This window comes from Rhinopithecus bieti, unplaced genomic scaffold, assembly GCF_001698545.2.
Source record: "Rhinopithecus bieti isolate Rb0 unplaced genomic scaffold, ASM169854v2 scaffold_32047, whole genome shotgun sequence".
Classification (NCBI taxonomy): domain Eukaryota; kingdom Metazoa; phylum Chordata; class Mammalia; order Primates; family Cercopithecidae; genus Rhinopithecus; species Rhinopithecus bieti.
Genome location: NW_016814042.1, coordinates 1,814,798 through 1,823,698, shown reverse-complemented (window position 1 = coordinate 1,823,698; position 8,901 = coordinate 1,814,798). Strand labels below are relative to the sequence as shown.

The 8,901-nt window shown below is 40.5% G+C and overlaps 1 long non-coding RNA gene across 1 annotated transcript in view; it reads left to right on the top strand.

Moving 5' to 3' along the window:
• LOC108513571 (uncharacterized) overlaps nt 1–2,623 on the top strand; it is a 53,728-nt gene extending 51,105 nt beyond the window's left edge. The window contains exon 3 of the long non-coding RNA XR_001880939.1: nt 2,480–2,623. This is a non-coding gene — a long non-coding RNA (uncharacterized LOC108513571). The remainder of the gene's footprint in view (nt 1–2,479) is intronic.
• Nucleotides 2,624–8,901: the final 6,278 nt, after the last annotated feature.

Below are 8,901 nucleotides of genomic sequence, written 5' to 3'. Positions count from 1 at the left end.
TGCATGAGGTAACACATGACATCATCTAATACAGGGCACACACTGTCCACTACGTGACATTGTAACACAGTGTAATTGCATGTAACACAGGGTGCTGTCATGAAAAAATATGCGTTATGAAACAAAATGTGGCATCAGATAACATTCCTTCATTTAGGAATCCTAAACTAGACACAGCACTGACTGTTTTTGTTTTTTTTTGTTTTTTTTTTTTAATTTATTATTTTTTTTTTTTTGTCAAATACCAGCCTAGAAGAAGTTGCGAAGCCTAGAAGCCTTGAGTAAAGCATAATGCCTTCCAGAGTGTGGGTGGGCTTTTCCAATCAATTGGAGGCCTTAAGAAAAAAAAATTGAGGTCCCCACAAAAAGAAGGTATTCCATAGACTCAAGACCACAATATCAATTCTTCCCAGGACCCTTTCTTCAATGGTGAAGGCTTGGGGTCTAGGGGTGCCTCAGGCCGCATGGCTTTATCTTGCATTAAGACAAAAGGTCCCAAGACCTCTTGCAATTCTGCTGTTAAGGGGCTTGTATTCAGTGTACTTCGCTGTTGTAAGTAAGCACCCCACTTTGCTAAGGTGAGTATCTGTGCTCTCCCAGTCCAGGGAATTGTTACTCATGAACGCACCCATCCTGCTATTGAGTAAGTTATCCACACGACTGCAGCCTGTCCTGTCACACTCTCACAAGCCTGAAGGGTGGCATATATAGTTGCTAGCTGTTTCTCTATCAAGGAATACTGGAGCTCAGATCCCTTCTATAGTTGGGACCCAAAGCCCACTGGCATTCTCAAGCACTCCATATGCTGCCACAGACCCCAATTGAAACCATCTATGGTCACACGCACATCCACCTCAAACAGGCACCCCTGGTTAACTACTCATAGGAGCTGTGCCTACTGCAGACCCCATTTGGCTGCCGGGAAGGCGGTATCAGCTGCAGTATCTTAATTCTAGGCAAGAGAAACATTGCCACTTCTAAATCTTCAAGAGAATCAAAGGTTAACATAATATCATTAACAAGACCATGATATATGGTGGGGCTATGCACACAGCCCTGTGGCAACACTGTAAAAGTCCATTGTCGCCCATCCCACATAGAGGCGAACTGTTCTTGGCTCTCTGGAGCTATGTCTATGGAGAAAAATGCATTGGCCAAGTCCACTGCATAATGGTACTGTTCCAGTTCCACCATCAAACGGTCTGTCAAATCCATGATTGACGGTACAGCTGCAAGCAAGGGGGTGTTACTTTATTCAGTTCTCAACAGCCCACCGTCATCTGCCAAATTTCATCAGGTTTTCTAACAGGCCACCCTGGAAAATTGTAGGGGCTGTGGGTACCATGAACTATCTGCACCTTCTCCAGCTTTATCAGACTGAGTGGGGCTCTCTGTTTGAGATGATGGACCCAGGCCTGTATTCACAGCAGCCTCTAATTTCTTTTCCAAACTCTGTAGCTGGCCCTGCAGGTGCCCCGCCTGTGCCTGGAGGTCCCCATTCATGGCAGCTTCTAAGTGTTTTTCTGAGTTGTGTAGCTGGGCCTCCAGGTGCCCCACCAGCATCTGGAGGGCCCTTACCCATGCTGCATCCCTCAGGGACTGGGTGTGTACTTCTTGTGGCACAGCCAAAAATGCCCATCCAACTCTGTCAGCAAAAGCTCACTCCTTCTCAGTGCTTTGTGCTTCCAGCTGCTTCAGCACCTTCTCCATGCTTGTGGGGACCCATCTACCACCCCCTAGGTTTCTGCTAGAGCCCACCTGAGCATCACAGCTCAGGATCCTGTTTGTGATGACAACTGTCAGGTTCTAACTGAGGTCTGAGGGGAGTCAGTGGGCAAGTGGTAGGTAGCTGGTAAAACACTCGAGGAATTGTATACAGTTTCAACATGGCTTTACTCTTTCTGTGGGTGCAACCAAACCTGGGCGCAAGCAAGCCCAGGCAGGAGCTGAGCCTGGGCATGAGCCGAGCCATATGTACAGCATTAGCAGGGTAATTATACCTTTTACAGACAATAGTGGCTCTGAGCCAAGAATGAGCTGACATGGGTGATCACCTTATGCGTCTCACATGGTGTGGTTACATAATGTGCAGAGTTGTGCACCTGCGCTCCAAACTCACTGAATCATACCTGATCAGATGTCTGTCTCAGTCTATTCTTGACCACAGCACATTCATTTTCCTTACAGCTTCACAATCACATATGCCAATTACTTAAAGTAAATCTTTACATATACACACATCCTATTGGTTCTGTTTCTCTCGATAACCTTGAGTAATATACCAACTCCCAAGGAATAGGACAGAGCTCAAATCAGGGAATCAGCAACACATGCACAACTCAGTTTCAGAATTGTTATGGAATAGTGACTACTGTGTGCCCTCCATTTTCCTGTTTGGAATGAGAGTATCTGTAGGTTTCTCATGCCTGCCCACTATTGTTTGCTTGATGGGTGCGTCAGATATAACTTGTCTCTTTAGTTCACAGGTCTTCAGATGGAGAGGAACCACACTTAAAGACTCACACCTGAAGAGCTTCATCTGCACCTGTACCTGATTTAGATGACCAGACCTTAGGCTTTGAATTGGTGCTGCACTTTGATGAGACTTTGGGATCTCAGAACTGGGAATGAGTGCATTGTTTTATGTGTCAGAATATAAATAATTTATAGCCAATGTGCTAGTTTTGGGTATTTTTTTTCCAAAAGGTCATACTTTCTTATTTGAAAGTTGGGCATCTTGTTCTCCTCATCCAGAGTTTAGTCAAGGCTTGTGACTGCTCAGGTCACTAGGATAGGGTGGGCATGGTGTTTTATGCTTTGCAAGACTGAGTAACAATAGGAAATTAAATTTCTGTTTAGTTTACTTGGAAAACTCACACTTGAAGGCTTGAACTACTCTGTAGCAAATCTGGCCATCCTGAAACCACCATGCTCCATAGAGAGACCACATTCTAATTTGCAGTCCTAGCACTGATGCTATCCTGTCCAGAGCACCAAATGTGTGAATAAAGCAGCCTTCATATGATTTCAGCTTTTAGCCTCAGTCGTCTTCAGCCGTCATATATTCCCAGGTAAGTTCCCAGATGTAATGGGGCAGAAATAAACCATTGACAGTGTTTAGAAAACAGTGATGGTCAAGAAATCTTCCCACCTTTTCTTGACAGGAAGGAACTTAGCACAAAGAACCATCCTCCCCTCATATATTCCAAGATAAAACCCTCTCGATCCCACACCATGACTCCCATAAAACTTGTGGATAACTTCTGTGTTTACCTACTTCTATAAATCCCCAGGCCTCCCTTCTTTTCTCTATGATGGTTCTCATTATTAATATTCCCCATCCTCTTATTTTTTGCATTACTCTGAATATGCAAAATTGCATCTTTAATTGCCAAGTGAATTTTGTGTCTTACACTACCCTCACTGAGCTCTTTTCAAACTCTGGCCCACAAAATATATAAGCAAAATAAAATGGTTGTTGTTTTAATTTTTTTTAGTTTGTTTGTTTATTTATTTATTTATTTATTTTTTGAGACAAAGTGTCATTCTGTTGCCCAGGCTGCCGTGCAGTGGCAGGATCATGACTCACTGCATCCACAACCTCCCCCCTCCACAGGCTCAAGTGATTCTCCCACTTCAAGCTCCCAAATAGCTGGGACTACAGGTGTGCACCACCACATGTTGATGCTTTTTTATTATTTTTAGTAGAGATGGGGTTTCTCTATGTTGCCCAGGTAACATAGGTCTTGAACTCCTGGACTCAAGGGGTCCTCCTGCTCTGGCCTCCCAAAGTGATGGGATTATAGGCATGATTCACTGTACCTAGCCTGTTTTAAGTTTTGAAGTATTCTTTTCTGCAACAAAAATAGGACAGAACTCATAGTCATCTCTCTTTCTCCTTCAAAGGAGAAACTTTCACTATGTTAACTGTAGAAGCCAGTAGTCTATTTCTCTTACCACATGTACTTATTGGTGTCTCTAATCTGCAGAAGTATGACTTGACTCAATCTCATTCAACACATTCAGTGGAAATATTTTGTTTATCACATTTTACATAACCCTGTTTGATTTGTTCTCTTCAGCAGACACATCAATTATCTATATGTTAGACCATTATTCTTTCTCTTCAATGTATATCATCAGGATTTCATTTTTATCTCTTTCCTCAATCCTGAAATATTTTCGAGTTTGACCTCCATAACACTGATTTAATTTCTGATACATCCAAATATGATCATTAATACTTTAGTGATTAAATCTGTTATTATAGCTTTAGTCCTTCTAAAATTCTCCTTTTATGGAACACTTGTACATTGCTGGTGGGAATGTAAAGTAGTTCAGTCATTGTGGAAAGCAATTTGCAGATTTCTCAAAGAACATAACACAGAATTACCCTCTGACCCATGACTCCTATTACTGGGTATATACCCAAAGGAATATAAATGTTTCTACCATAAAAATGCAAGCCCATGTACATTCATCACAGCACTATTTGCAATAGCAAAGATATGGAATCAACCTAGGTGCCCATCAATAGTAAACTGGATAAAGAAAATATGGTACATATACACCATGGAATACTATGCAGCCATAAAAAAGAATGAGAACATGTCCTCTGTAGTAACACGGATGCAGCTAGAGGACCTTTTCTAAGCGAACTAATACAGGAACAGAAAACCGAATATCATGTTCTCATTTATAAGTGGAAGCTAAAAATTAAGTACACATGGACTCAAAGAAGGGAACAGTAGACACCAGGGGTTACTTGAGGGTAAAGAGTGGGAAGAGGGTGAGGACTGAAAAACTACCTATCAGGTACTATGCTTATTAGCTGGATGACAAAATATTCTGTACACCAAATTGCAATACACAATTTACCTATATAACAAACTTGCACATGTAGCCCTGAACATAAAATTAAAGTTTAAGATAAAATAGATACATTTGCCTTTTACTATTCAAAAATTGTGTGCTTCTCAGCAAGCTTCCATCACATATCAAATATTAATTTTCAGTTTTACTATTTTATCTCTAATCCCTAATTATACAAAGCATATATTCCTTTGAAAATTTGGAGAGTACAAAGTAATATATTCTTAAATCTGTTTTCTGCAGTGTCTTTTTTAAAAAAAAAACAAAAAAAAACATTTTTTCTATAGTTTGTTTTGTTTTCCATTCATGTTAAAGGTGTTTTACTTATTCCCTGTTTTGTTTTGTTTCTTTCCAGTTTCTTATCACCAGACAAAAAATATATCCAGTCCTGGAGTAGTTTACATATTGCCTATCTGGTTGCTGTTGGAAGTTTTTCTTCAAATCTAAGTCTTTGAATTTCAAAGATACTTGAATGCCCTAACCAAGCTTCTCATGTTTTGTCATCTTTTATTTAGTGTAAATATACAGCCACATCTCATCTTGATACATTACATTTTACTATGTGGATTGAAGTTTGTTTCTGAATAATCCTGAGATCAATCTTCTTTTTCTTTAAATTATTTGTTTTTGCTTTTTTTCTCATTATCAACAGAAAGAGTAAATAGCTAACTCTAACACCAGCTTGTATACACCTTTCTGAGACTTTTCCCACTTATCTCCTTCACCGTCAATTCAGCAAGTGCAAGCCCTATCTAACTCCACTCCCCAGTGCTGGATTCTTGAGAGTTTTTCATACTGTAATCGCTTTAGGAAAGAATCTCTAAGCTTGACTTGTGAAGTCCAGACCTTTATCATTCTTTCATAGCTTGGCTATTGACCCTACCAGGTAAACTGGTCTTTTTGCACATTTATTTTTATGTTCACAACATAAATGTAGGGCATGCCTATGGCTTGATAACACTGAAGTATTGCTCTTCTATTTTATTATTTAGTACTGTGGAAGTTCCTGGCATAAAGCATGCAAAGTGGTTTGCGAGCCTGTAAAGAAGGATACATTGAAAATTGCTGATTATTAATTATTGTCTTTGAAGGGAAGCCATTTAGGCTTACTCGCCTGTAGCCTTCTGATTAATGCTCACCTCAGCAGCATCTCCCTGGTGACTTTTTAAAGGTTAAAGTTCAAGTCACATCCCCAAACATCAAACCTTCAGTCAATGTAGCCCAAAAGCAAGAAGAAAGAAAAAATTCTTGGCCGGGCATGGTGACTCACACCTGTAATCCCAGCACTTTCGGAGGCCAACGAGGGAGGATCGCTTAAGCTCAGGAGTTGAGACCAGCCTGGGCAAGACGGTGAAACCTTGTCTCTACAAAAAGTACAAAACATTAGCTCTGCGTGGTGATGGTGTCTATAGTCCTAGCTACTCAGGTAACTGTGGCAGGAGAATCACTTAAGCCCAGGAGGTTGAGGCTGCAGAGAGTTATGTTCCCACAACTGTACTCAAGCCTAGGCAACAAAGTTGAGAGCCGTGTCTTAAAAAAAAAACAAACAAACAAACAAAAAAAAACTACTGTATCACCTGAAGGAGAATGTTTACTGGATCCCAAGAAGAAGTTCACTTTTACTACCATTCTCCCATAACCAAAACTGTTTGCAATTTGAGTGTTCTTAAACTGATATTTATGCTACCTACCTAGATGGCAATGAGGGAGGAAAAATAAGCAAAGAAACTAAACTCTACAGTTTTTATTTTGGATCTCGAATATGTGTCATGTCATCTTGTGCCTTGCTTTTCAAGATGTGGACCATGGGCCAGCAGCATCAGCATTACCTTAAAGCTTGTTAGGAATGCATAATTCTGGCCTCATTCCAGATCTTCTGAATCAGAATCTGCGTTTTTTGAGTGGGGGCTGACAAATACTTTTTCGTGGATTTAAAATTTTTTATTACAAATATGCCAGAGAATCTTTCACTGCGGCCACAGGTCTGCACAGTATTTTGCAACTGGTCCTGTAACGACAGAACTTTTCATCTGACCTTTATTGTCCACTCTGACCCCTGCATTATCTTCAAAATAAAATAACATGCCATCTTTTCTCTAGTATGCCTTGTGTTGCTAAATGACCACCACTGGATCTACCTTCTTTCTGAGTTCTGGTGTACCTTTCTTGACTGTGGCCATCACCATATCACCTATACCAGCAGCAGGAAGTCTGTTCAGCTCACCCTTGATCCCCTTCACAGAGATGACATACAGATTTTTGGCCTCTGTGTTACCAGCACAGTTGATCACAGTTCCTATTGGAAGACCCAGGGAAATCCAGAATTTCACACCAAGAGGACCCACCACATTCTCACTTTGATGTCTTGAATGCCGGAAAGGAGCAAAAAGCAGATTCTGCATTTTTAACATGATCCTCAGGTGACTCCTGTACACCTTAAAATCAGAGAGAAACTGCTCTTTTTAATGCCCTTCTGATGAGTTCTAGACAATCCTGAGTTGTCTGAATTGTTTGGGCTGCTCTGTCCACATATGACTACGAGGTGGTCAAGTAGGTGTGCATGCTCTCGACATCTTTTTAATCTTGCTTTTACTAGGGCTCTGGTTAATTATCTGCTATTGCCAGAAAAACAGTGATTAGCTCCTGGGTCTTGTTCCCCAGGCTTGCATGAATGGCAAAAATTTACATTTTGGAGAGAAGACCTGATGGGGCCAATAAGAACTTTAACATCCTTTAGGTGCTTTTACTACCAAGTAGATGGAAGGTTTTTGTTTGTTTGTTTTTAAATCAACCCAGTAAATGGAGTAGCAGTAAATGGAGCTTTCTGCTAAGTTCTTTTAAAGTAAAATGGCGTTTCTAACCAGGTTCCCTTGCTGAAGAAATATAATATGGAACTTCAGGTTACGTGAGCAGACAAGGACGTTTCCCCAAACTCTAACCAGGTTAAAGCAAGGAAAGTGAATATTTTCTGCACGCTTGTCTCAAGGAGGGAGTTGTCAGAGGGGTTTTACTGCATAGGTGCAGGATGAAGTACATGAAACTCCTCCTTGGGGTCTAATTCCTGATTGGAGATCAGGGCACTTACTGGGCTGTTTTAATAAATGCATAAAAGAAATCACAAATTTGCAAAACAGATTCATCAGAGGCTACTTTTTACTTATTAAAGAATAACAGCTCTTGGTATGTTTTCCTAACTGCATTTAATAAACAATTGATTTATATATTAAAAATCTATTCACCTTCCATTCTAAGAACGCACCTATTATGTTAGCTGACACAACTACAAATCTTCATGCATTCATTAAAGTATCCATTATTGTCCCCTATAAGACGAAGACTCTTTTCGAAGCTGTTTTCTTTTTCTCTTTCTCTGACTCTCCGTTCTGTTTTCTGTTCTCCATTTCCATTCACTCAAGGTCACTGGGTGAAAGTCTGTCCTTCCAAACGGATTCCACTCTATTGCTGCTTTATTCTATTGCTTGCTCAGAATTGTCTGCTTGCCACAGAATTGCAAAAGTCAGTGGAAGAAAAACATTTCCACATTTTGGCCGACTTTTCACACAGTCATTTGAAAGGAAAAGCTCCATGCTTTCTGTCTGTGGAAGTCCCAGCTTTGTTTTCTGACCCTGGCTAAACTCCACACTGAGTGATTTCAACTGCTAGAGGTTAATTTTCCTGTAATAGCCTCATTGTGATGGAGGGTTTTGGAAATTAGGAAAAGTAGAAGCAGTACTAATTGGCCTGTCTTATTTTGGAGCTGCTCCCTGGGTTATAACACAGTCAGAGGAGACTGTAGTAAGTCCAGATCTGATTCCCAAACCAATACTTAGCAAGACAGATGCAAGAAAAAAAAAAATTGGCCTGAAAAGAATCACATACAGTATGTGAATTTCTTTCTTTTAATTGGCTGGGAAAAGATACTACAGAGATATCTTCCCTTTCTTTGGAACCCAAAGCAGCATTTCAACAATTATTCCTGGGCACCTACTGTGTTCAGTTGTGGGCTGAACCAGCAGTAAATGCAAAAAA